At 43.5% G+C, this 26590-nt stretch overlaps 1 protein-coding gene across 1 annotated transcript in view; it reads left to right on the forward strand.

Annotated features, from left to right (window-relative positions):
* Positions 1-26590, forward strand: part of LOC149468363 (neuropeptide Y receptor type 2-like) — a 90057-nt gene that overhangs the window by 33695 nt on the left and 29772 nt on the right. The gene's annotated exons all lie outside the window — the stretch shown is intronic.

A 26590-nucleotide genomic window follows, 5' to 3' on the forward strand; every position in this document is an offset into this window, starting at 1 on the left:
CAAAGAGCCCATAGAGTCCATGGTTGGCAATAATCCACAGAATGCAATAAGTTCATGACTGGTACCAAGTGTTCAGCAAGAGTCCTCAAGTTTTCAGCTCCTCAGGGAACCTTGACTGGCTCCCTAACTGGGGCTCAGTCCAGCAGCATAACAGCCTATATTTTAGCAGTATATCAGCAACCTTCTCTCTCTCTAAGAAGCCCTGAAGTTTCCACATTTATATCGGATAACCTGCAGGGGGCAATGGATTTCAGAGTTTTGGCGGAAAAACTTGGCCAGCAATATTAACCCCTTCCTCTCAGATCCATCCACCTAACAGGCCATCCTTAGGACACCGTGCACACATAAACATTGTAATATTTTCAGTGGAAAGACAGGAGGCTTGACCTAACTGCCATATATGAGTCAACCCAGAAAAAAACATTAACCATTTGGAAGCACCTGCTTAAAAGATTTTGCCAGTGATAGTGGATAACCTTTCAGTTAGATAGTCTGGGAGAAGTGATAGGCTGATGGGCTCATCCCTCTAATTTCTCCTCCTGTTGGCAAGTTCTTTGTTAGAACATTTGCATGCAGCACCACTGATTGACCCCCAACTACCCCTCTCTCTTTCAGTCCAAGTGCTGCTGTATTGGATTCCAAATAAAATTCAGGTACCTCCACTAGTCCCTTCTAACAATGAAAAGCGTGATTTATTTTTTTAATACCTACCTGGAGCTCAGCTTTCAGCACTCCCAAGAACTGATTAGAATGGAAAGGTTGTATAAATAACACTGTTTGCCTGGAATGGCTCTGCAAGAATCTTAACTTGAACACATTCATAAGCATATCTTAAAATACCTTCAAAAGAACACGGAATGATTTTATAGAGCTTTTAGTTCTCAGTTATGTTTTCTTTGTCCTCTGTAGGATGTGGCAGCTTTACTGGGGTACCAACCAAAAGCATCATTTGTATGTATGACTAAATCAGTGACAGATCGTGTCACCAAACTTGACCTGCAAGTTTGGGTGAGGTGATACAAACTTTAAAATATATCGACTGATTATTTATATGTTAATGTACTGTGCACTCAGCCTCGGGGTAACATTAAATGGATAAAGCTCTGGTCCTGGCAGAAACCAGACGTAAATTAAGGAAATTACAATGCTATTAACAAGTATGCAATTAATAACGCTGAATTTCATAAAGGCAGTGAAAATTCATTCAACGAATTTACTTTATAAATTACATTGACACAAAATATAATGACTTTGCCACAATAAATTATATATTTCTTTTAAATATTTCCCCTTACTTTAGGAATAAAATGTAATGTACATGCATTTTTAATGAGCTGCAGGAAATGTGCGCAATATATTTTGGTGTCAGTGTATTATGGTTTTTTATATAAGTTACATACATTTTCCAAAGAAAAAGACATCTTGTGTCTTAATGTAGTAATTAATATTTTCCAGTACAGTTATCTGCTAGAATGTAAATCCACATTTGCTAAGGAAAAGATATTCTTTTCTAGGTAAGCATGACTGATGGCTTTGTCAGTTTTGTGACTCTTGTTGTCTGACCCCAAATAATGACTAGTACTGTGTGGTATGGGTTTTAACTTGGCCACAGAAGCGCTTTATTCATAATAATTAGCAAATCCATAAATTACTGTCAACAAATAGCCATATCAGAATAAATAATATACACGTTGTAACAACTATTGGCAAGAGCAGGAGGACTTTGGATGTCCCTTTGCCTAAAAGCTTGACTGGCATTGACAGTGTTGACTGTGTTGATGCGCTTTGGAAAAGTGATCACAAGGGAAATTCTAGTGATCAAGAGCCTTTTTCTTGAAGCATATCTAAATCCAAAGCCAAAAGCATATTATATTGTAGTTTACGATTCTGTAGATGAGGTGCCTGTATGCATATGCATATGTAGGTGCTCTTTTCAGGCTAACTTTGTTTTCACCTAGAAATCCTGTGATTTACTCTCTTCTTGACCCTGAATGGCTACATTTACCCCTCCAGTGTTTTTGCAGAACTTTTTGTAGCCACACAAGCTGGACTTTACCTCCTTGGCGCCGAGCACACACAAATATGCAGCCTAACAGAATGGTCCCGATCGCTACTTGCAGTCGGGAGCTTTCCAATCATGTGACTGCTGTGACAGCCAATCAAGGCGGTCATATGACCCTAAACCCAGCCCAGCCTCCCAGCATCACAAACCCCTTAAAGGACCGGGAGGCACCGGCACCAAGGGGTTAAATATATCTGGTTTTGTTTGTCCCCATTGCATAGAGGCTAATGGGGCAACCAAGATAAGCTTGTTTGTGTCCAGCTCACAGGAAGTAACATGGACACTGCATTTCAACAGGTAAATTCTGTATTTTCTGAATATGTTGCAGCCACCACATCTAAGGACTAGTATGCTGTAATATATTAAGTGTTTGGTTTTGGGTTTAGTTACACGTAAAAGTGGTTGTAAAGGCAGAAGGTTTTTTACCTTACTGTATTCTATGCAGTAAGTTTAAAAAAACCTTCTGCATACAGAGTACCCTACAGCCCCCCTTATACTTATCTGAGCCTGATCTTGATCCAGTGATGTGCACGAGAGCCAAGGTTTTCTCGCTCCTCATTGGCTCAGATACAGCATCAGGCACTATTGGCTTCCACTGCTGTCGATCAGAGTAAGTGATGAGGAGCAGGGGGGTGGGGACAAGTCTTATGGACACAGTGAGCAGGGCTGAGGAGCAAGCATGTATGAGTGCCCCCAGAGCAAGCAGCTTGCTATGGGGATCTTGGCAGGGGGTGGAGCCCAGAGCACAGGCAGGGGACTCATGAAGAGGAGGATCGGGGCTGCTCTATGTAAAACCACAACCACACCAGGCAGTATGACATGTATGTTATTTTAATAAAAATGAAAAAAAAAACAAGCTTTATAATCACTTTAAGGGCTCATGCTAATACAGTGTGCTTTTGACATCAGTTTGAGACGCTTCTGAAATCATTCACAATTTATTGAAAGAACTGCATCAGACCTGCAGTTGACCTTCTTCTGATCTGAATTTCACCTGCTTTTACATCCCCATAAACATGTATGAAGAGAGAAGCAGTTCTGCGCAAAGAAAAGCCTGTTGACACAGGCACTATAAGATGTAGGTGGAACAACTTTTCTCTCCCTTGACCCTACAGGAATGACTTTCCTAGCATATCACAATTCCCATATCTGTGGCTCATCTCTACCATTGGACTGTCAGTTGCCATAAACATTCATCGCTATTAACAGATCAACACTTTCTGGGCCTATTCCCAGTCCCCACATGCACTATATTGCCAAACGTATTGGAACACCCCTCCAAATCATTGAATTCAGGTATTACAATCACCTCCATTGCCACAATTGCATAAAATTAAGCACCTAAGCATGCAGACTACTTTTCCAAACATTTGCGAAAGAATGTGGTATCGTGATAGGTTGCCACCTGTCCAATAAGTCCATCCATGAAATTTCATTGCTACTAAATATTCCACGGTCAACTGTTAGTGGTATTATAATAAAGTGGAAGCAACTGGGAACAACAGCAACTCAGCCACAAAGTGGTAGGCCATGTCACATCACAGAGCGGGGTCAGCGCATGACCAAGCATCCAAGCCTTACATCACCAAGTGCAATGCAAAGCGTCGGATTCAGTGGTGTAAAGAATGCTGCCACTGGATTCTAGAGCAGTGAAGATGCGTTCTCTGGAGTGACCAATCATGCTTCTCTGTCTTGCAATCCCATGGACGTGTCTGGGTTTGGCAGTTGCCAGGAGAATGGTATTTGCCTGACTGCATTGTGCCAAGTGTAAAGTTTGGCAGAGGGGGGATTATGGTGTGGGGTTGTTTTTCAGGGGTTGGGCTTGGCCCCTTAGTTCCAGTGAAGGGAACTCTTAAGGTGTCAGCATACCAAGACATGTTGGACAATTTCATGCTTCCAACTTTGTGGGAAAAGTTTGGAGATGGCTCCTTCCGGTTCCAACATGACTGCGTACCAGTGAAAACAGCAAGGTCCATAAAGACATGAATAAATGAGTTTGGGGTGGGAGCGGAGACTGCAAGCCAGGTCTTCTTGTCCGACATCAGTGCCTGACCTCATAAATGCGCTCCTGGAAGAATGGTCAAACATTCCCATAGACACACTCCTAAACCTTGTGGACAGCCTTCCTAGAAGAGTTGAAGCTGTTATAGCTGCAAAGGGTGGGCCAACTCAGTATTGAACCCTATGGACTAAGACTGGGATGCCATTAAAGTTCATGTGCATGTAAAGGCAGGCGTTCCAATACTTTTGGCCATATAGTGTATTTTCTATTCATTTAGCTTCACCAACTATTTTCAGGTTTATATCTTTCTCTATTCCAGTCAAACTGCTGTGTTTTTTACCATATGCTTTTTTTTAATTATTTGTAAATTGGAGAGTCAGTTTTTGGTTTAATTATTTGTACAATGTTGTAAAGGGAAAAACTGCATCCCTTAAGAATTAAATAAGTCTTGGCATCTTACCATAGATAAAATTCATATTGCAGGGATATCTGTATCTCAGTTCAGATGTCTGCAAAAGAAGTGAGCCAATAAGACAAGTAGGATATTAAATTAATATGGACATTTTCTAGACCAACTGTCATGTGCTTATGTGAGTGTGTCTATGGGCAAATGCAGCTTGCTTTCAGCTATTACTTTGGAAAATATGTTTGTACTTCTTTTCCTTGCCTCACTGTATTAGTTATTACAGATACAAGATCTCTGTGTTTGTCAAGTAATAAGCAGCAATTGCAAGAGGTGTCGAAAAAAACACCTGCCTCTGGGTTACTCCAAGCAGCCAACATTGCTGCTGAGAAATGTGTCTAAATACTGAACAGATACCCAATACAATCAACTAGGCTCATATTTTGACAAAGAAACATTATTTATTTATTTATTAAGTTTATTTAATGATTGATTGATTCAATTATTCATGGACTAGCACCACATAAACATGACAATGCATTATGAGGCGTTATCTTATATCATTAGGTTAAGTATAAAATCCTTTTTTTGCAAGACAATGTATAACATGCTATACATTCTGACCTGATTCATTTAGATTAAAACAAAAGATTTTAAGGATACTCTTCCCTCTTTGTGGGTGATTCTCTCTGTTCATTCCCACAAATATCTTGCTGAAGCCCTGCAGAAGCTGGTGCATCTGGGTATAAGGAAGCTTAGGATTCTTCTCTTCTCACATGTTGCAGAACTCATCAACAGGTCCATTCATAGGAAGTGAACTTCAAGAGAACCTGAACATAAAGGCTTTACCCAAACAAGGCAGTGAGAGGGCAAAGAACTAGTCACCAGTATTGCTTGTAAGCTTCTTTCAGCCAGCCATTGCTCTACTACTGTCAATGCCTTATTTTGTACTTTGCCGTTGTGTGGAGGCAGCCATCATGATAGAGGCAGGGATTTGCATGCTTAAAGGGGATTTAAGCGGCTTTGAACAAGGCATGGTTGTTGGTGCCAGATGGGCTGGTCTGAGTATTTAAAAAACTGCTGATCTACCGGGATTTTCATGCACAACAATTTCTAGGGTTTACAGAGAATGGTCCAAAAAAGAGAAAATATCCAGTGATTCCATGCCCCTCCTGTCAACTTACTAGGCTCTCCTGTCCAAGAGCTCCCTAGATTGAAGGATCAGATGCTGTACAAGCTGGTAACGGCTTGTCAAGAAACAGACAGAAACTGGAAGTGACAAAATCCTTGTCACTTCTGGTTTCTGACATCACAGAATAGGGGTGGGAAATTCTGATCCTTCCACTCTTCCTAGGGAATGCAACCAAACCAGTTGCGTCATTACTGGGCTCCCTGATCAGAAGGGAGACCCTGGTAAAGGCAGCTGTGGCGGGGGGGGGGGGGGACACCTCTTTCACCACTTCTACATTACAGAGACTGGTCAGCTGAAACTTTTGGCAATATTGCGGTCAGGGCTGCTGACAGAAGCCACGGGGTCCCATACAGCAAACCTGACAGGGCCCCACCCGCCCCCCCCAAAAAAAACACAGTTTACTATGCTTCAGCTATGAATGAACACAGTGAGTGATCAGCACTGATTGCTCATTGTGTTTATTCAGGAAAGGAAGGGTCAATTATTAGAACTGATCCCCTGTATGACTCTCTCTACAGCAGCTGAAAGCCAGTGGGAGGGAGTGGAGAAGAAGCCAGCTTTCAGCTACTGCAGAGAGAGCCATACAGGGGATCAGTTCCAGTAACTGCCCCCCCACACTGTGCAGATCACCTTCCTTGCCCATATCCGATTTATATAGCTGCCTGGGCCCCCTGCTGTCCTGGGCCCCGTACAGGAGGACTGGTGGTACCCCCTTATCTACAGCCCTGATTGCAGTATAACCACTAAAACTCTTGGATGTCATCTGACCTCCTGTGGGTGGCAAGTGGTAAAAAAATAAAAAATTACATTTAAAAAAATAAAATGAACCTGTCTGCAAGAAATATGTACCAAAACAACCTCCTGCTGCATAACTTACCTCCAGCGCCCTGCCTGCTGTGCCAAACCCTGAGAAATATCAGGTACATCCATGTATGGGGCTCACATATACAGGTGAAACTCAAAAAATTAGAATATCGTGCAAAAGTTCATTTATTTCAGTAATGCAACTCAAAAGGTAAAACTAATTGTCACGGGCCTCTGCTGTCCCTTCACCCCTCCCTCCCTCCTTGCAGATTCCTCGCATCCTGACAGCCTACATCAAAGGGCTGTGCAGGACGGGAGGAAACGCCCCCTGTGGTGCGGTTAGCAACTTTCCTGCAAAGGGCCGCCAAGGTGTCTCCGTGCACCCCCCGCGGGCATGGCGCGGGCGCAAGGCTTTCCCGCGTTCTGCACCCACCGGAGACAAAGGCCGCACTTCCTCAGCATGGCCCGAGTGAGGGAGGGCGTGCCTCGTTGCCCTGGCAACCCGACCCTAGGCCGGCCGTTGCGGGGAAACCCGGAATCATCCCGCGCTGCTTTTAAAAGGCCGGCACGAGACCAGGCCGCGCTCTCTCTCTCCGTCCTGTTCATCCGCCGCAGCTGTTCCATTGGGAGGTCCGGGTGGGGACCGGGCCTCTGCAGCTATCCCCGCTGAGCACTCTGCATGAGACTCCCCCAAAGGTCAGAACCATCCCAGGCACAGACCCCGCATAGCCAAGACCCTGCCGAGCCCCTGCAAGCCTGCTGTGTCCCTACCTGCTGAAGCCCGCTGTGCCCCTATCGGCTGATCGCTGGGTCCCTGGGAAGCCGCCCCTATCTGCTGATTGCTGGGCATCTGGGAAGCCGCCCTGTCTGCTGATCGCTGGGCCCCTGGGAAGCCATCCTGTCTGCTGATCTCTGGGGCCCTGGGAAGCCGCCCTGTCTGCTGATTACTGGGGCTCAGGGAAGCCGCCCTGTCTGCTGACCACTTTGTACCTGGAAGCTGCCGCTGCTGAACGTCCGCAAGCCACCTACCGCTCTAGAAGCCACCTGCTACTGAACGTCCACAAGTCGCCTACCTCCCTGTAAGCCGCCTGTTGCTGAGCATCAGCAAGTCGCCTACCCCCCCCCAGAAGCCACCTGCTGCTGAGCATCTGCAAGATGCCTAACGTGAGTGTACCAAGAAGCCATGAACTGTCCCTAGTGTGCGCACAGACCACCCTTGTCCTAAACTGTCCCTAGTGTGCGCACGGACCACCCTTGTCCTGAACTGTTCCTAGTGTGCGCTCAGACCACGCGTGTCATGAACTGTCTCTATTGTGCGCACAGAAAACCCTTGTCCTGAACTGTCGCTATTGTGCGCACAGACCACCCGTGTCATGAACTGTCCCTATTGTGCGCTCATACCACTCGTGTCATGAACTGTCCCTATTATGTGCTCAGACCACCCTTGTCATGAGCTGCCCCTATTGCATGCCCAGACTAACCTTACTTGAACAGCCCCATGGCGTGCCCGGAGTATAGCTACCTGGGATGCCCCTGAGTGCTTGAGCCATCGCTACCTGCTGAGTCCCCGTGAGCCTGATGTCCCTAGTACGCTGTGTGGGAGCTGTGTTGATGCCAGACTCCACAACCAAAGTCCCGTTGAGTCCCCATGAGCCTGATGTTGTCCCTAGTACGCTGTGTGGGAGCTGTGTTGAGGCCAGACTCCACAGCCATAGTCCCGTTGAGTCCCTGTGAGCCTGATGTTGTCCCTAGTAAGCTGTGTGGGAGCTGTGTTGAGGCTAGACTCCACAGCCAAGGTCCCATTGAGTCCCCGTGAGCCCGACGTTGTCCCTAGTACGCTGTGTGGGAGCTGTGTTGAGGCCAGACTCCACAGCTAAAGTCCCGTTGAGTCCCCGTGAGCCTGATGTTGTCCCTAGTAAGCTGTGTGGGAGCTGTGTTGAGGCCAGACTCCACAGCTAAAGTCCCGTTGAGTCCCCGTGAGCCAGATGTTGTCCCTAGTAAGCTGTGTGGGAGCTGTGTTGAGGCCAGACTCCACAGCTAAAGTCCCGTTGAGTCCCCGTGAGCCTGATGTTGTCCCTAGTAAGCTGTGTGGGAGCTGTGTTGAGGCCAGACTCCACAGCTAAAGTCCCGTTGAGTCCCCGTGAGCCTGATGTTGTCCCTAGCACACTGTGTGGGAGCTGTGTTGAGGCCAGACTCCACAGCCAAAGTCCCGTTGAGTCACCGTCAGCCGATGTTGTCCCTAGAAAGCTGTGTGGGGGTTGTGCTGAGGTCAGACTCCATCGTCAAGGCCCCGTTGAGTCCCCATGAGCCCGCTTACCGTGGGTGTCCCTTCAAGCCGCATGTCGCAGAGTGCCATGAACTGTCCTAATTGAGTGTCTTTCATAGTTCAATAAAGCTTTGTGTGTTTCCCATCTTCTTTGTGTGTTCTGTCCTACCTACGCTTCCGTCACACTAATATATGAGATAGACTCATTACATGCAAAGCAAGATAGTTCAAGCCTTGCATGTAATGGGTCTATCTCATATATTAGTTTCACCTTTTAAGTTGCATTATTGAAATAAATGAACTTTTGTACGATATTCTAATTTTTCGAGTTTCACCTGTATGGAACTTGGTGGCAATTGCAAGTATCTGTGCTGCATTTTATGCCTGACAGAAGCTTTTTTTTTTATGTGATTTAAAGTCACTTTATGTCTTTGAGCGTGGCTGTTTTGTTAAAACATGAACAGTAGGTAGCTGTGTATGAGCATAAGCATGCACACAAACACACCTACATATTCTTCCACTATAGTCTTTGAGGCTTAGCGTATGCCTTGTTAGTGATTGATGTAGCAATTGTTTTCCCCTGCCTGCTGTAATCAGTGAGCGGAAAAAGAGGCTGTCATGGGAAACGCAGAAAATTCTGTTTAGACTATTTAACCAGCCAGGCCAGCCTGCATGGCCCCATAATCCTTCAAGTAAATATTTACATGGTGACAATTATCAGTCGCATAATATGGTTGAAGGAGCTTAACTTCCTTCTCTGCTAAGAGCGCAGTTTTAAAAACAAATTTTTAATCTCTAAGCACTACTCTGATTATTAGTAGCTTGCAGAGTAAATTGATCACTTACATCATTTCCAGCAACGTTGAGCGCTGCACTGTCCATAGTCTATACAATCCTTGCAAGCCAGGCAACCAGGTTTACATGACAATTCCAGCTAGAGAAAGGTAGCAGAGGCAGATGCCAAGGGTGCAGTGAAGATAAGGAGAATATTGGGATAAAAAGTATCTAAATGTGCATTTGATGAAAAGAAATCTGGTTTTTACAAAGCTTACCAGAGTCGTTGGAAAAATCGAAAGCAAAGACAGAAATTGTAATTAAAAAGTAAATAGATGATGTGGTTACTCACAGAAAAATATAATAATGCTTTTAAACACAGACATGATACAATTAAATACTATATATCTGGAAAAAAATGTTCTTTTCTTTCTTACACATATACTGTACATGTGATGATGTATACAGCCTTGTATATGACTTACTTATACAAACTCTCCATACAAAAAAGACTCGTATTAGATTTTTCAGTAAGTGGGCCAAAGTGCGAAGACCTCTTATTATTATAATCATTATTACATCGAGTTTATATAGCGCCAAAGGGTTTGCTCAGTGCTGTACAATAGAGGGGGGGGGGGGCAATACATGAAACAGTACAGCAACAACAAACAGCACACAAGGGGTTAGAGGGCCCTACTCTTTCGAGCTTACAATCTAGGAGATACATATATATATATATAGAGAGAGAGAGAGAGAGAGAGAGCGCTCCTCCCGTATGAGCCACAGGAATACTATCCAGATTTTCTCACAAACTTCGCCCTGCAGTCAGACACACAGGTTCATTCACACGCTTCTTTAATGGTTAGTCTAGGGTGTTGTCACGATCGCGGCGTCAGACCCCAGACCTTCTCACCAAACTCGTGACCAAAGGACTAGCCGATCTAAAACTGCAATGTCACGTGCGTAACAATGCCACACCCAGCTGCACCCTGCACAACGATTTTCCAGCTAATTGGACCACAATCAATGTACCGGCAGCCTGAGCGATGGTTACTGGGTCAGGTTAATTACGCAATTAACCCTTCACACTGCCACCACCTCCTTTTTGTACAGAGAAAGAGGAAACTCGGCGATATCAGCTAAAACACTACAATGGTTGAGATAATCGTCTGCATAATACGGTCACCGCAGGCCGATTATGCAGAGGGTTAAACAAACACAGTAGCGTTCTCTTTATAGGCAGGAATTCGTAAATTGCAATAAGCGCTATAGAAACAGTTCAACACTTTCAGAAGGAAAGATTTATTACTAAAAGGTCAAACGGGTGCAATAACAATATTTACAGAAAAAGATGTAACTAACATATATATATAAATATACAGAGACCAACAGCACAGCAAAGAGATATCAGAGAGAAGTGAAAGGGTTAAAGTACTTGCCAAAGTCCTGGGTTAGCAGATCTAAGTTTCAGAGCGAAAGGGCATGAGTCTCCCCAGGTGGTACTGATGTTAAAATGGGAAAAGTCTTCAACTTACTCTTCTTAGGCTTGACAGCCTAATTTGTAGTTCCCCAGCAGGGGGTGTCTCTAAAGTCAAGGACCAATACCCCGTTTAGGGCATGGAGGTCTGGGCGTGGACATAAACTAGAGCCAAAATCTCGTGTAGTTCATATTTTGGCTCAGAACTTTTCCTATGCACAAGTGACATTCCACCCGCGGGTAGATGATTATGCAGACACGTCTGAGGATTGATTAGATATGAATTATGAAATTATACACTGAATACGAGATCTATTTTTCGGCTTTCCTATGTATTCGAGACAAGGCGAGTGACCCATCAAATTGTTCATCTTGTCTTACCCAATCTGACGATATGTCCGATTTTTATGTAAGTCTCTCATATTCCAAGATATGGGACATAGGGGAAAAATGGATTTTGAAAAGTGTTTATCTGATTCGTGGTTCTTTGGAATGCCTTGAACTCCTGGGAAAGCTCCGTTATCTTTATACGAGGTGTTAAATGGCACAGGTTGCTCAGACAGCCAGGCACCTTGCTTAGAGAGGTGTTCTATAGCTCTGGGCTCCCTGCCGTGCTCTAGCCTGCCTGTGACCCTTCCAACACACATATGTCCCTGTGGATTAACAGAGAGGAAAGGGGGAAAAATGAGGGACAACATGGAGACTCTTAACAAAATGGAGGACTGCGTCAGTCTCTGGTGCGCACGTTTGCGACAGGTGTTGCTTTGTGTTTTGTTTTTTTGGAGAACTTGTAGAGGGTTGAGGAAATTAGGTGGGGTACTCCAAAGACAAGAACTACATACACTTGACAACATAGGTAAGGTATTCTTCAAGACAAGCTATAATGAAGTATGTGCTTGTAGCAAACAGTAGAATTCATCTTTAAAGTAGTAGTAATAGTTAACTATAACTTCCTTCCTTATAATCACGAGAGTAGAATTCCATTAATTAAAATATTATGTGGACAAAGCTCTTCAGGACACAAGCCAATGTCCCCTTTAACTAGATCTACAACTGACTCTCTAGCACCAGAGGGGTGGCAAAAGCACAAAGTTCCCCAAGATCTTTCAGAAGTGTCTGTACTCACACAAGGTCCAAGGACAGCTGGTTGCCTCCAACCAACTTCCAACCAGATCATCAGCGGACAACCCTCTTCCCCCTCGGTCAGTTCTCTTTAGTTCCAGGACCTCAGCATCCAGGCCCTCAGGTCGCCTACCTGAGGCCTCACGACAGCATAGAAGCATTGCCTGGAAGGGCAGCGTGCCCCTTTCAGGCTGGATTAGTCCTTTCCAAGAAGCTACCCCAAGCTCACTGAGCTCATTGAATATATACAGTCCCCCAGCATGCCATCAGAGCTGGACTCTATGGGATACGCCTGGGGTGTATCAATATTCATACTGCCATCTGCATATTTCCACAACATCCAGAAACTTCTCAAGCTCTCTGGGTGTAGAGGGAGCTATCAGACCAGCATCAACTGAACGCACTGAAAAGACCTGACTAGCAGAAAGCAGCTTCACTGAGTACAGTGAGCAAACTGATTCTACTTAATAAACAATCACAGCCACACTCACTACAGTATGGTAACTAACTTTACCTATCAAAACACATAATAATTCTATCTGTCTAAACAGAGCAGTGTGCTTTACAGTGAAGCAGACCCCCGTATCCTAGTAAAACATTCCCAGAACACAGTTAACACTTTGATCAGCCCCAAATGTTAACCCCTTCCTGCCCAGTACCATTAATACAGTGTCAGTGCTTATCACTGTATTGGTGTCACTGGGGATGTCAGTGACACCAAGTCTGTCCCCCCCCCAGTGTCAGAATGTCTTCCGCAGTCCTGCTATATTATTATTATTATATTAATATATATATATAAGATATATTATTATATAAGTCGCTGATCGCCGTGACCACCATTTTAAATGCTATAACTTTCATGTAAACCAATTCATTTACACATATTGGGATTTTTTTTTTAGCAAAGACATGTCGCAGAATATATTTTGGCCTAAATTTATGATGAAATTAGTTTTTTTTTAATTTTTTTTTACTGGACATGTTGAACTTCTTCCGCACCGCCCTATAGTGGAAATACTGCTACAGGGCAGCACGGGTGCGCAAAATATATATATATACGTGATTTGTGCTCCCGCTGTTTTTGCGCTCCTCCCAGATAGCGTCAGATTGCCCGTCAGTACACCAGTAATCACATTTAACCCCTTGATTGCCAGGAACACGCTCACATACACAATAAACCTCCATTGTTAGTATAGTGTCCACACGGATTAATATGTTTGATCAGATCAGCACTATACCAGCGTTCACATTAGTATAGTGTCCCCAAATTGCAGTATTAGCGGGATAAGCCCCGGCACCTGCCAGAACCTGCGTTTAGCCCCTACGCTTATCCCACCTTCTCCCTCAGCAAAAGCAGTGGCAGTAGATCACTGTCACTTGACACATTGCACACAAAACCGCAGTGTCTGCAGAATCAGGCCTGCTAGCACTTGCCGGTAAATTGTTTTGTAGCGATTCAAGCAGTCCCTGACAGATAGCTCAGACGAAGAGGTCTATGCTAAGGCATACCCAGCCCCATTCCCAGGTTGCTGAGATGTTCCAAATGCATGATGACTCTCATATGCAGCAGAGTGCCAGTACTAGTGCCGCATTACCTTTTGGTGAACTGGCGAGTACCAGCAGCCTAGCACATCCTGGTCTTTCACATACCAGCACTGCAGTATCACTTGGTGACGTGGCAAGTTCCATAAGTGCAGTACAAGCTAGTGTGGTGGCGAGCACAAGTAGTGTCCAGCAGCCACCCAGAATTCACACACAGGCCGTAGAGCCCATAGTGTCCTTCTGGATGTGCTTGCAAATCTTGATTGGTAGCCCACAAATTCTTCAGCACCAGTATTTCCCCCATTCACTTCCCAACCCAGAATTCAAGTGGAAACAGCATATTTAACTCCTCCCCTTGATTTTTTTGAGCTGTTTTTCACAGAAGATCTGTATGCATTGATTGTGGATCACAGCAATTTATATGCACAACAATTTATCGCCACCAACCCAAATTCAAACCTTGCCAGACCATTCACATGGAAACCCATTACGGTTTCCGAATTTAAATTTTTTTGGGGGCCTAACCCTCAACATGGGCATTACTAAGAAAAATGAATTGTGGTTGTATTGGTCCACAGACTCGATTCATCATATGCTGTGTTCTCTGCTGTCATGGCCAGGCATAGATATGAGAGTATAATGCGTTTTATGAATTTAAATGACAACACACTCTGTCGTCCTCGGTGTGACCCTAAATTTGACCGCCTCTACAAAATTCGGCCCCTCGTAAATCACCTTAACCAAAAATTTGCAGATGTCTATACTCCCCAGCAAAACACCTGAATTGATGAGTCCCTCATTAATTTTTCTGGCCTCCTTGCATTCAAACAATTTCTTTCCAGCAAGCGTGCCAGATATGGGGTCAAGATGTAGAAGACCTGTGAGAGGGCAATAGGCTATACATATAAGTTTCGAATTTAACAGGGAAAAGATAGTCACGTGAAGCCCCCCGGATGCCCAGACTATATGGGGAGCAGTGGCAAGATAGTGACTTTTTTTATTCAAGCGTGCTACTATTTAGATATTTGTACAATCTTGGACCAGCGACATGCTGGTACATCCGTGGACTTTGAATGGTTATACTAGGATGATGACTGCAGCAGCAGGCATCATCCTGGTATTGTTTTTTTCAGCCGGCGATCAGCTTTTATGTAAAAGCAATCATAGTGGCTGGCTAATTAGCTGCAGGATTGCTTTTACAAGCAGCGGGAGAAGATGACCCCCTCCCCCGCTGCCTTCCACGGCCTTCTCAGGCAGTCCCGTGCCATCTGAACCTGAGAATGCAGCCAGTGTTTCTGCCAGCTGACCATAGAGCTGATTGGAGACTAGAATGGTGCCAATCATCTCTATAGTTTAAGAAATAGGAAGCTATGAGCATTTCATCACTTCAGTTTTGCAGGATATAAACAGCGCCATTTGTAAATTGGGAAAGCATCTGATCACATCGATCTTGGTGAGATTAGATAATGTAAGGGCAGAGGAGTGATCTAGAGTCTGATAGACCCCAAATTTCTCAAAAAAGAATATACTGTATGACAATGCCCATTGAAGTTATAGAGGATATTTTTATTCCCTGTGATAGCACTAAAAGTGATTAAAAATAAATACATTTATGATGAAATTTTAGTTTTGGGATTTTTTTTTGTTTATAGCGCGAAAAATTAAAACCGCACAGGTGATCAAATACCACCCAAAAGAAAGCTCTATTTTTGTGAAAAAAGGACATCAATTTAATTTATGTACCGTATTGCATGACCGCGCAATTGTCAGTTAAACTAGTGCAACGCTGTATAGCAAAAAAATGACGTAAATTGCAATATGTATACCATAGTTTGTAGACGCTGTAACTTTCACACAAAGCAATCAATACACATTTATTGGGATTTTTTTTACCAAAAACATGTAGCAGAATACATGTTGGTCTAAATTTATGACTAACTTTGAGTTTACTATATATTTTTTATAGTCGAAACTAAAAAATTAATGTTTTTTTTTTCAAAATTTTTGGTCTTTTTTTGTTTATAGCGCAAAAAAAAGTGCACAGGTGATCAAATACCACCAAAAGTAAGCTCTATTTGTGTGAAAAAAGGACGTAAATTTTGTTTGGGTACAACATTGCATGACTGCGCAATTACCAGTTGAAATATTGCAGTGCCAAATAGCAAAAAGAGGCCTCGTCAGGAAGGGGGGGGGGGTAAATCCTCTGGATGGCAAGTTGTTAAAGAACCCCTGAGAGTGTTTTTTTTTCCTAACCCATCAAATATTATTTTTCCTGAACAGATAGGTCTCCGTGTAAAGGTGAAAAAAGATGTAGAAATTTGAAATAGAAAGGAAACTCATATACTATTATTAGAATAAACCCACACAGTTTTCAGACATAGCACATTTTTAATAGCTGCTTCAGTTCAAAACTCTGTATTCACAATGCTAAATAAGTCTTATGCTGATGGTTTTAAAAGATCCACAACAATCTGTCTATTCTAGCTCTGAGTGAAAGCATCAGTTGATATATTTCGGCCAACTGGAAATCCATCAAAACATAGGTAGAACCACCTCCATGCATGTATAGGTGTTCTGAAATTCAAAATAAATCAGGGCTTAGTGCTGAAAATTAAAGAGTATGTAAACCTTATTTAGTCTTCCTTGGGCTTTTATATGTGCACTTGAAAGTTTTTTTGTAATATCTATTTAAAAGCTTCTGTAGCACCCTTCTAGTTAGTCAGGGGGAGCTAGCTAGTTTTCTTAGAGAGAAAGGATGGATAGCAGCCTGGGCATGAATCAGCCTGGGTGTGAGTCAGCCAGGGCATCTTAAGTCAGGGATGAGGGCTCTGCAGATCAGCAACCTGATACCTCCTCCTGCTCTAGAGACTTGAGAAGTTTCTAGAAGGCAGTAGGTGGTAGTGATAAGGGGCTGATCTGCACACTTAAAGTGTTACTAAACCCAGGTACCTGCATTCACTATATCTGGTCTCCAACAGTACACAGAACATGGAAATGTAATTATTTTATTAAATATAAACTGCTAAATACCTTTTCTGATCAGCAGTTAGAGCAGTCTTGTGACTTCTATCAGTGTTCAGCAGAGCACTGGTTAAAGCTTGTAGGAGGGGTTTTCTCTAGGAGTTTGCAGAACCCCTGACCTCTGTCTGGGCAGTGCTGATTGGCTCTGTGCTGTCACATACACTATCCCAAGATAAAAAAAACCTCTCTAGCAATATACACCAAATTGAGCATTTGCAGTGTCTCCACACAATATGTCTTATCAGGAGATAAGAGGGGAGCACTGGAAGAAGGGGAGGATCAGAGAAGTCTGGATCAAACAGCCTTTTTACACAATGCAGAGGATTAACCCCTTAGGTTCCACAGTGAGTATAACAAGCATGCTTTACTGCATATACAGACTGATTTTACTGTTAACACTTTAAGGGACTCTGGCTAATCCCCAAGCAGGAAGTTTGGCATGGGGCCGGGGCAGCCCTTAAGTGTGACTGAGCCTGCTTAGCAGCAGGAGAGTTTGAGTGGAAGATGGAATTCCTAGTTAACCATGAGCTCTATCTATGTTGTGGAGAAGAGGACAGGAAAAGCCCTCAGTAAATCTGCCCTAGAATGACAAGCATGGCTTCCTTCATAGATACAGTGGGATGAATCAGTATTGTCAGCCTAGGAAGGGAGGTGAGTTACTGGCATAATCATTAGCTGAATAAAAAGGAACAATGTCTAAAATGAAATGACTACAGCCACAATACTGACAGGCTGATGAGATGCAAAATATTACTTTTTTGGGTTTACATACACTTTAACAATGTTAGAACGTGAAACAATATACAGTATACGTATATATTTTATATACACAAATATGTAACAGGTACTATTATAGGCAGCAGTAAACTATGCATGACACAGGGACATGAAGAAACAGTCTAAGCAGGTTGTCCCTGCATTTTATTCAGCAAGGTGGCAAACAAACATAGTTTCAATGACGGGTCTTTGTACAAGCCCATAGCATAAAACAAACAAAACACCTACAGCTTCTAACTAAACAGTTCCTAACTGTTACCTAAAACAAACAAGCAGCACTTGAACCTTTTTAGAGTTCTCTCTGCACTCTTTTCATCCAAAAGTGGGTTCTCACAGCAGAGATAGACGGAGGACCCTAATCATCAGTCAGTTCACATATATAAAGGCCTGTAGCTGGCTGAGACTAATTACAAGGTCTGGTCACCAGATAAAGACAGACCTAGGAATGAAGGCCTATTTCCACCCAAAACTCTATGAAACCTCCAGACTCCAGGACTTAGAACATGACTTATTAGCATTCTAAAAAAACAATATGCAAAATGTGTGTTTTCACCATATAAGTCAAAAACCCTGGAGTCCCTCGCCATATGTAGGTGAGAAACCTCGGTGACATATACAACATCCACAATCCTGCCAGCCAGTGCCTCACAATATGTATGAGGATATTCCGTTTGGTGTACATTATTAAAATACATGCATATATCATTAGAAAAATAGAGGTATCCATCACTTACTTAGAAACACATATATACTAAAATGATTTTACTAAACCTCCTAGCATGGACTCATGTATGTTTGTATGTTCACAATACTATTTCCACTATGTTGTTCTAATATTTTTTATATAAACCTCATTCTTTACATTTAATTATGCATTGCAACACCTCATATATATTAGGATCTCTTCTAATTAATATTGTTTCATTCACTACCACATAGAGGAACATTATTGATGGCCACTTCAACACTATTTGCACAATCCCAATGTCTATTTTCACAATGAGCATTTCAAATCAGTAGTCCGGTCATATTTCTGATGAATGATGATTTTTTTTGATAAAATAGAATTATTCTACCAAAACACTCAAGCACGCTGGTTCAGTTCTTGTTTATCCTTGTACAATGTGTTATATAGTCTTCCAAGAAACTTTAGGAGTCTATTTCGTAAATAATCAGATGGAAGACTGGGTGTAAAAATAAGCACATATATGTAATAATTCCACAGGGAGTGTGGTATAGACATTATGTGCAAACAAGATAGCCATTTCCAATATGCACGCAATCACTCCTATATGCTATAAACATTCATATGGTCCATTGTAAATTCCACCATACCATCATTAACAGGTCATTTCCCTGGAGTGTGACACTTAGGTATAGGTACTGTGTGCATCTAAGATAAACACTTCAAGGATGCACAAAATAACTCCTATATGGAGTAAACGTTCAGGTGGTCTATTGTTATTACTACAACTCCGTTATACACAGGCCACTTCCCTGGAGTAGTGGTATAGGTATTGTGTGCATCCAAGATAAACACTTCAAGCAAGCACACAGTAACTCCTACATGGCGTAAATAATGAAGTGGTTCTTTGTTATTACTATTACTACCACATCATCATACACAGGCCGTTTCCCTAGGGTCGGACACCTCACTACAACATTCTTCAAGTATAAGCAATCCAATTCAGATCAGATCAGGTGCTATCGGCAAAAAAGGGAAACTATGACAGACTGTATGTTGGCACCAAACACTACAGCTACACACCTGCTGGTAGTTGTAGCCCTTCACCATCTTGTGCCAAATCCTTTGCCATAGGCCTGCTTATGACATCCCTGGCCATAGGCCTTAATAATTAAGAATAAAGAAATGTTCACACAAAAAATATATTTCAGCACCTTACTGTAGCTTTTCAAAGATTGCTGTGGCTTCTAACATTACATTGACATACTGACAGAACTATTTGGCACTGAACATCATACACGGGAGCAAAGATTCTGTAGCTGTAATTTGAGTGCCAAACACCAGCACCTATTTTGTAAGCCATCTTGCCTTTGCACCTCCTCTTTTCTTGTGAGCACCACAGAGTTGGGACCACTTCCCCACATATATCAAGTTCATAGCACTCAGCTTCCATTACTGAGTAGGAATCAAGGTGCACCCATTACTAAACCAGTCTCTCCCACTGTCCCATTCTATAGCTCCACTCAGCCAGGCGGATGATACTCTCACTCCCAGGTATACTAATACTCACTTTACAGGACTCTAAGCCTGACTTAAAAGGCCTTTTGCATCCTTCTCACAGCCCACAGCAGACTGTAAAAGAGTCGGGGTGACTACAGCTGGTTCTTCTGGGTGTTGAACTACCTCATCTGGCATTGCAGTCCTGTTCAGGACCTTAGGCAGTAGCTGACCACACCTAAATTACTCTGGAGTGTTTGGCTCCCATGCCCCATCTCTGTAGGCCCCTCCCATCCAGGAATGTATATAGACACTAACTCCATCCACTAGAGCAGCGGTTCTCAACCTGGGGGTCGCGACCCCTTTGGGGGTCGAACGACCATTTCCCAGGGGTCGCCTAAGACCATCGGAAAACACATATTTCCGATGGTCTTAGGAACCGAGACACCGCTCCTCTGACTCAGTCGATGTGTGGGCGGGATGACACGCTGCCCTGTCACCTGGCCACACCTCCGGGATCCCTCAACAACTCCGCCTCCTCGCTGCTGATTGGCCACCGGAACTGTAGCTCAGGAGAGGCACACAGGCGGCCAATCACCGGCGAGGAGGTGGAGCTTGGAGAGGAGGAGCCGAGCGGCAGCGCGCGTAGATCTAAGAAGATCGAGGGAACTGCCGGAGTAAGTGAAGAGGAGAGCGGCCAGAGAAGGAAGACAGCTGACAGGTAAGAGAGAGAGCGAGCCCAGGCTGGAGCAGGGGTCAGCAAGGTAAGTATCATTGGTGTCAGTGGGAGGAATAGTGCCCCATCATTTGTGTGACTAATACCAACAATGGGGCACTATTTCTCCCACTGACACCAATGATGGGGCACTATTTCCTCCCCCCCCCGCACTGACACCAATGATGGGGCACTATTCCTCCCCCCCACTGACACCAACGATGGGGCACTATTCCTCCCCCCCACTGACACCAACGATGGGGCACTATTCCTCCCCCCCACTGACACCAACGATGGGGCACTATTCCTCCCCCCACTGACACCAAGAATGGGGCACTATTCCTCCCCCCACTGACACCAACGATGGGGCACTATTTCCCCCCCTGACCCCAAAGATGGGGCACTATTTCCCCCTCCACCACACTGACATCAATGATGGGGCACTATTCCTCCCACTGACACCAATGATGGGGCACTATTCCTCCCACTGACACCAATGATGGGGCACTATTCCCCCCACTGACACCAATGATGGGGCACTATTCCCCCCACTGACACCAATGATGGGGCACTATTCCCCCCACTGACATCAATGATGGGGCACTATTCCTCCCCCCACCGACACCAACGATGGGGCACTATTCCCCCCCCTGACCCCAAAGATGGGGCACTATTTCCCCCTCCACCACACTGACATCAATGATGGGGCACTATTCCTCCCACTGACACCAATGATGGGGCACTATTCCTCCCACTGACACCAATGATGGGGCACTATTCCTCCCACTGACACCAATGATGGGGCACTATTCCCCCCACTGACACCAATGATGGGGCACTATTCCCCCCACTGACACCAATGATGGGGCACTATTCCCCCCACTGACACCAGTGATGGGGCACTATTCCCCCCACTGACACCAACGATGGGGCACTATTCCCCCCACTGACACCAACGATGGGGCACTATTCCCCCCACTGACACCAACGATGGGGCACTATTCCCCCCACTGACACCAACGATGGGGCACTATTCCCCCACTGACACCAACGATGGGGCACTATTCCCCCCACTGACACCAACGATGGGGCACTATTCCCCCCACTGACACCAACGATGGGGCACTATTCCCCCCACTGACACCAACGATGGGGCACTATTCCCCCCACTGACACCAACGATGGGGCACTATTCCCCCCACTGACACCAACGATGGGGCACTATTCCCCCCACTGACACCAACGATAGGGCACTATTCCCCCCACTGACACCAACGATGGGGCACTATTCCCCCCACTGACACCAACGATGGGGCACTATTCCCCCCACTGACACCAACGATGGGGCACTATTCCTCCCACTGACACCAACGATGGGGCACTATTCCTCCCACTGACACCAACGATGGGGCACTATTCATCCCACTGACATCAGTGATGGGGCACTACTCCTTCCACTGACACCAATGATGTGGCACTAGTCCTCCCACTGCAAAATTACAGTTATGAAGTAGCAACGAAAATAATTTTATGGTTGGGGGTCACCACAACATGAGGAACTGTATTAAGGGGTCGCGGCATTAGAAAGGTTGAGAACCACTGCACTAGAGAAAGGTTTACTCTAAAAGCGCCTAACACCCAATTACATAATTTGTTTTATCACACAGCACCACCTAGTGGCAGCCAAGCTAACTGCACCTGCAAGCATTCCGTGATAAATTAATGCAGCAAATAGCAATGCTGATAGATAATGGTGTGACATGGAACATTTCTTCCAGTACAATGAGATCACTCTCACATTCACAGGTTCATCTGATCTGAACCCTTTTAGGAGTTCTCTCTGCACTCTTTGCAACCAGTAGTGGGTTCTCACAACAGAGATAGACAGAGGACCCTAATCATCAGTCAGTTCACATATATAAAGGCCTGTAGGTGGCTGAGACTAATTACAAGGTCTGGTCACCAGATAAAGACAGACCTAAGAATGAAGGCCTATTTCCACCCAAAACTCTATGAAACCTCCAGACTCCAGGACTTAGAACATAAACTTATTGGCATTCTAAAAAAACAATATGCAAAATGTGTGCTTTCACTATGTAAGTCATTATTTATTTAGGTCACCAGTCATTGTGTTTGTATCCACTGGATGCCAATGTCATAGGTCCAACATAATTATCCCGATATGAGGGGCCCACAAAGATATTCAGGTAGCAACGGGATCTTCAAATGCCATGCATTACCCTAATGTGTTTCTTCTTTTTACAGGACTTCGTCATAGGGTCATGGCTGTCTTGCAAAGCAGATGAAACACATTGGGTTAATACAAGGAATCTCAGGCTTTCCTTGCTGCATGAACATATTGTTAATGGGGTACCACACCCCAGGGAAATGGCCTGTGCATGATGCTTTTGTGCATATTGGAGTTGGCTATCTTGGTGGAAAATAATACCTAGAACCAATTCCATGTGGAATTAAAGTTGAACTTATAAAAGATATTAATATAATAAAATATAATATAATATATAGGCATTTGTGGGATGTGAATTGTGGTTTATTAATAAGTTATCTCTGTCGCTCTGCATGAGTCTTGACCCCCTACAACTAAAACACAAAATAACTTAAAAATCAATGTATTATTCTGCCACTCACCATCTCCTGCTATGCCTGGCTTCCGCTTAGAAGGCAAGTGACATAAGGATTTACAACGATACTATTGACATTCGTTAGTGTCTAACAGTTAGACAAGCTAAAAATGTTAGCATTATAATGCCAATATATCAACTAAAGGACAGAATGGTTCTGCAGATGTTTTATTTAGTGCAGCAAACCATGCATCTATAATCTTTAAACTGAACAGTAGGAAATAAGATGCAGTGATTTATTACTGAAGTTTAAGCATACAATCTATATTTTTCCTTCCCTAACTTTTCTATTATGCAAAAGAAAGTTATATATATATATATATATATATGCAGTATATATATATATAAATCTAAACATGGATTGGCATACTAATGTAACACTGATAAATGTTACTGATTTGTCCACAAGATATTATTTAGCCTAGTGAACTGTGACTGATTATAAGTCACCAGGAGCAGTCTGGGTGAAGTAGTTTTGCAAAGGGACTCTGCACACAACTGTTCATGGGCTGCAACTACAAGGTCTATAGGCACCTGAGAGTGGAAGGGACCATATGATAGTAAAAGCCCATAAAGGAGCCTAACAGATGGGGGAACAGCGCCAACCGAGAGACAGAGGGAGCCAATCTATGCTGGGCCAAACCAGGCTGTGTCCAGCAGTACTGTGCCAAGCCATGCTCTGACGAACTGCACCATACCAGAGAGAGAGTGGGTGTGCTGGATATACCAGGAGGCCAAACGTAGTGTGAACACCTGCTTCTAGAGTCGCTGTCCAGGCCATCTCCGCATTTGCTGCAGTCTACTGTATCACTGTATAAAGGGACACTGCCATCATACAAAACACTTGCTGCCATTAGAGAACTACAGGAGGATCGGATGAGAAGGTCTCCGGCTCGTGTTAAAGCTGTAACCACCAGTTAACTCTTTGTGTTAATCCAGTTTGGTCAAAAGGCCATGCTCCATATTGACATTCCCCCTCTTTGCCTTCAAATACTTATTCCACTGGCTGTTGCCTCCACCACTGAGCAGCACCCACCCAAGTCAATTCTAAAACACAATGTCACAAATATTTTGGAATGATGACTTTATTCTGATTTTCATCTGCTTGCTATTGCTTCTTAGTGTTTGTATCCATATACCTCCAACTACCTTCACTTTCTTTACTACCTCAGGGAGTTTACACCTTTGCTGATCCCAAGTTTACCCTAAACTGCTGCTGAGTACCATTGGCTGAGACATCTTTTCGATCCTGCACATCAATGAGAAAAAAAGGGCCCTGACCTAGCCTGCAGAAGCTCAGACTTACTGTTATCGAGTCATTTTATTCCTGGGGGGAAGAACTGTGTTGCAGTCTTTGAACTCAAATTTAAGCCCTAAGCCTAGCCCCTTTGTTTGAGAGCCCTCAAGAGACCTAGTCTGCTACATCTGTATATATACTTTATTGCCAAAAGTATTGGGACACGCCTCCAAATCATTGGATTCAGGTGTTCCAATCACCTCCATGGACACAGGTGTATAAAAGCAAGCACCTAGGCATGTAGACTGCTTCTACAAACATTTGTGAAAGAATGGGTCGCTCTCAGGAGCTCAGTGAATTTAAACATGGTACCGTGATAGGTTGCCACCTGTGCAATAAGTCCATCTGTGAAATTTCCTTACTAATAAATATTCCACGGTCAACTGTTAGTGGTATTATAACAAAGTGGAAGCAACTGGGAACAACAGAAACTCAGCCACGAAGTGGTAGGCCACGTAAAATGACAGAGCAGGGTCAGCACATGGTGTCAACATACCAAGACATTTTGGACAATTTCATGCTCCCAACTTTGTGGGAACAGTTTGGGGATGGCCCCTTCCTGTTCCAACATGCCTGCACACCAGTGAAAAAAGCAAGATCCATAAAGACATGGATGAATGAGTTTGGGGTGGAGGAACTTGACTGGCCTGCTTAGAGTCCTGATCTGAACCTGACAAAACACCTTTGGGATGAATTAGAGCAGAGACTGCGAGCCAGGCCTTCTTTTTTTTTTTTAAATTTAAATATTTATTAATTTTTCAAAGTAATTACAAACACTTTCATCATATTCACGATAAATACACATAACTATTTCTTATTACCTTTCTTTTCCCTCTTAAAACATTTCCATCTTCCCCCCATTACCCCCCCCAAACCACCCACTCTGCATTCTTTCCCAACCTCTCATATAAAACAAGAATATCCTATCCTTCCACCCTCTCTATATCCTTCTACATTTCACTTTTTCACGTTTACTCCAGAGTTTTTAAATTTTTCCCATTTCACATGGTATATCTCCATCTTATCTTCCTGCAGATAGTAGAGCTTCAACATCTTACTAATCCAGTTTATTCTTTCTATCCAACCCTTCTCTTTCGGTACTTCTGTTTTTCTCCAATACTTAGGGATCAGACTTTTTGCGGCATTTAAATAATACTCTAAACCTAAATTCTTATATTTGCTAACTGATATCTCTGAGCTATGTAGCAAACAAATCTCTGGGTCTAACCCAATATTTATCTCAGTTATGATCTCAATTAAATGTACTATTGTTTTCCAGAATACTTGAATTTTTGGACATTCCCACCAGATGTGATACACTGTCCCTAACTCTCCACACCCCCTCCAACACCATGGTGATTTTTCCCCACATATCCTATTTTCAACACTGAGCCAGGCCTTCTCGTCTGACATCAGTGCCTTACCTCACAAATACGCTTCTTGAAGAATGCTCAAACATTCCCATAGACACACTCCTAAAGCTTGTGGACAGTCTTCCCAGATGAGTTGAAGCTGTTATAGCTGCAAAGGGGGGCCAACTCAATATTGAACCCTACGGACTAACACTAGGATGCCATTAAAGTTCATGTGTGTGTAAAGGCAGGCGTCCCAATACTTTTGGCAATATAGTGTACTTTTCTTTAGTCACTTGAGTCGTAACAGTCTCATATGGATCACTATTGTTTATGCTCCAAATATGATAGAGTGGGTTTAACCCCAAGGCTCTCACAATTTGAATAAACTCTGAAGGTTACTATTGTGCTCATGTGCAGTGGTATTGAGGTATCTATCTGCTCCGTTCTATGTGAGTTTATACTGCCAATACAGTCCGCCTGTCTTATCAAAGGGCAATTTTTGTGCATGTGCAGAGAGCTCTTCAACAAGTTATTCTGGCGGTGTCAGTGAAGGTGAGGCCTTGCCTAATGTTAGGAAAAGAAGAGGACCCAAAATTACTAGTGGCTCCTGCGGGGGTAGAGCTATACTAAAAAGAAGGAAATATTTAAATGTATGTCATAAAGATAGAAAATAAAGGCATTTTATTTATAATGATGATAAAAAATATCTATCTCTCTACACTATTTATGCATTTAATTTAGATATCTTTAAAAATGAATTATAGTCAGCAATTGGGCATACTTTGGATATAAGCTGACATATTCAGTTCAAATACATACATATGTAAACCCAGTATTTATCTATAGATCTATCTATCTATCTATCTATCTATCTATCTATCTATCTATCTATCTATAGATCTATCTATCTATCTATCTATCTATCTATCTATCTATCTATCTATCTATCTATCTGTC

The sequence above is a fragment of the Staurois parvus genome, unplaced genomic scaffold (genome assembly GCF_062004578.1).
Source record: "Staurois parvus isolate SC_StPar_1 unplaced genomic scaffold, SC_StPar_1.0 ptg000088l, whole genome shotgun sequence".
NCBI lineage: Eukaryota > Metazoa > Chordata > Amphibia > Anura > Ranidae > Staurois > Staurois parvus.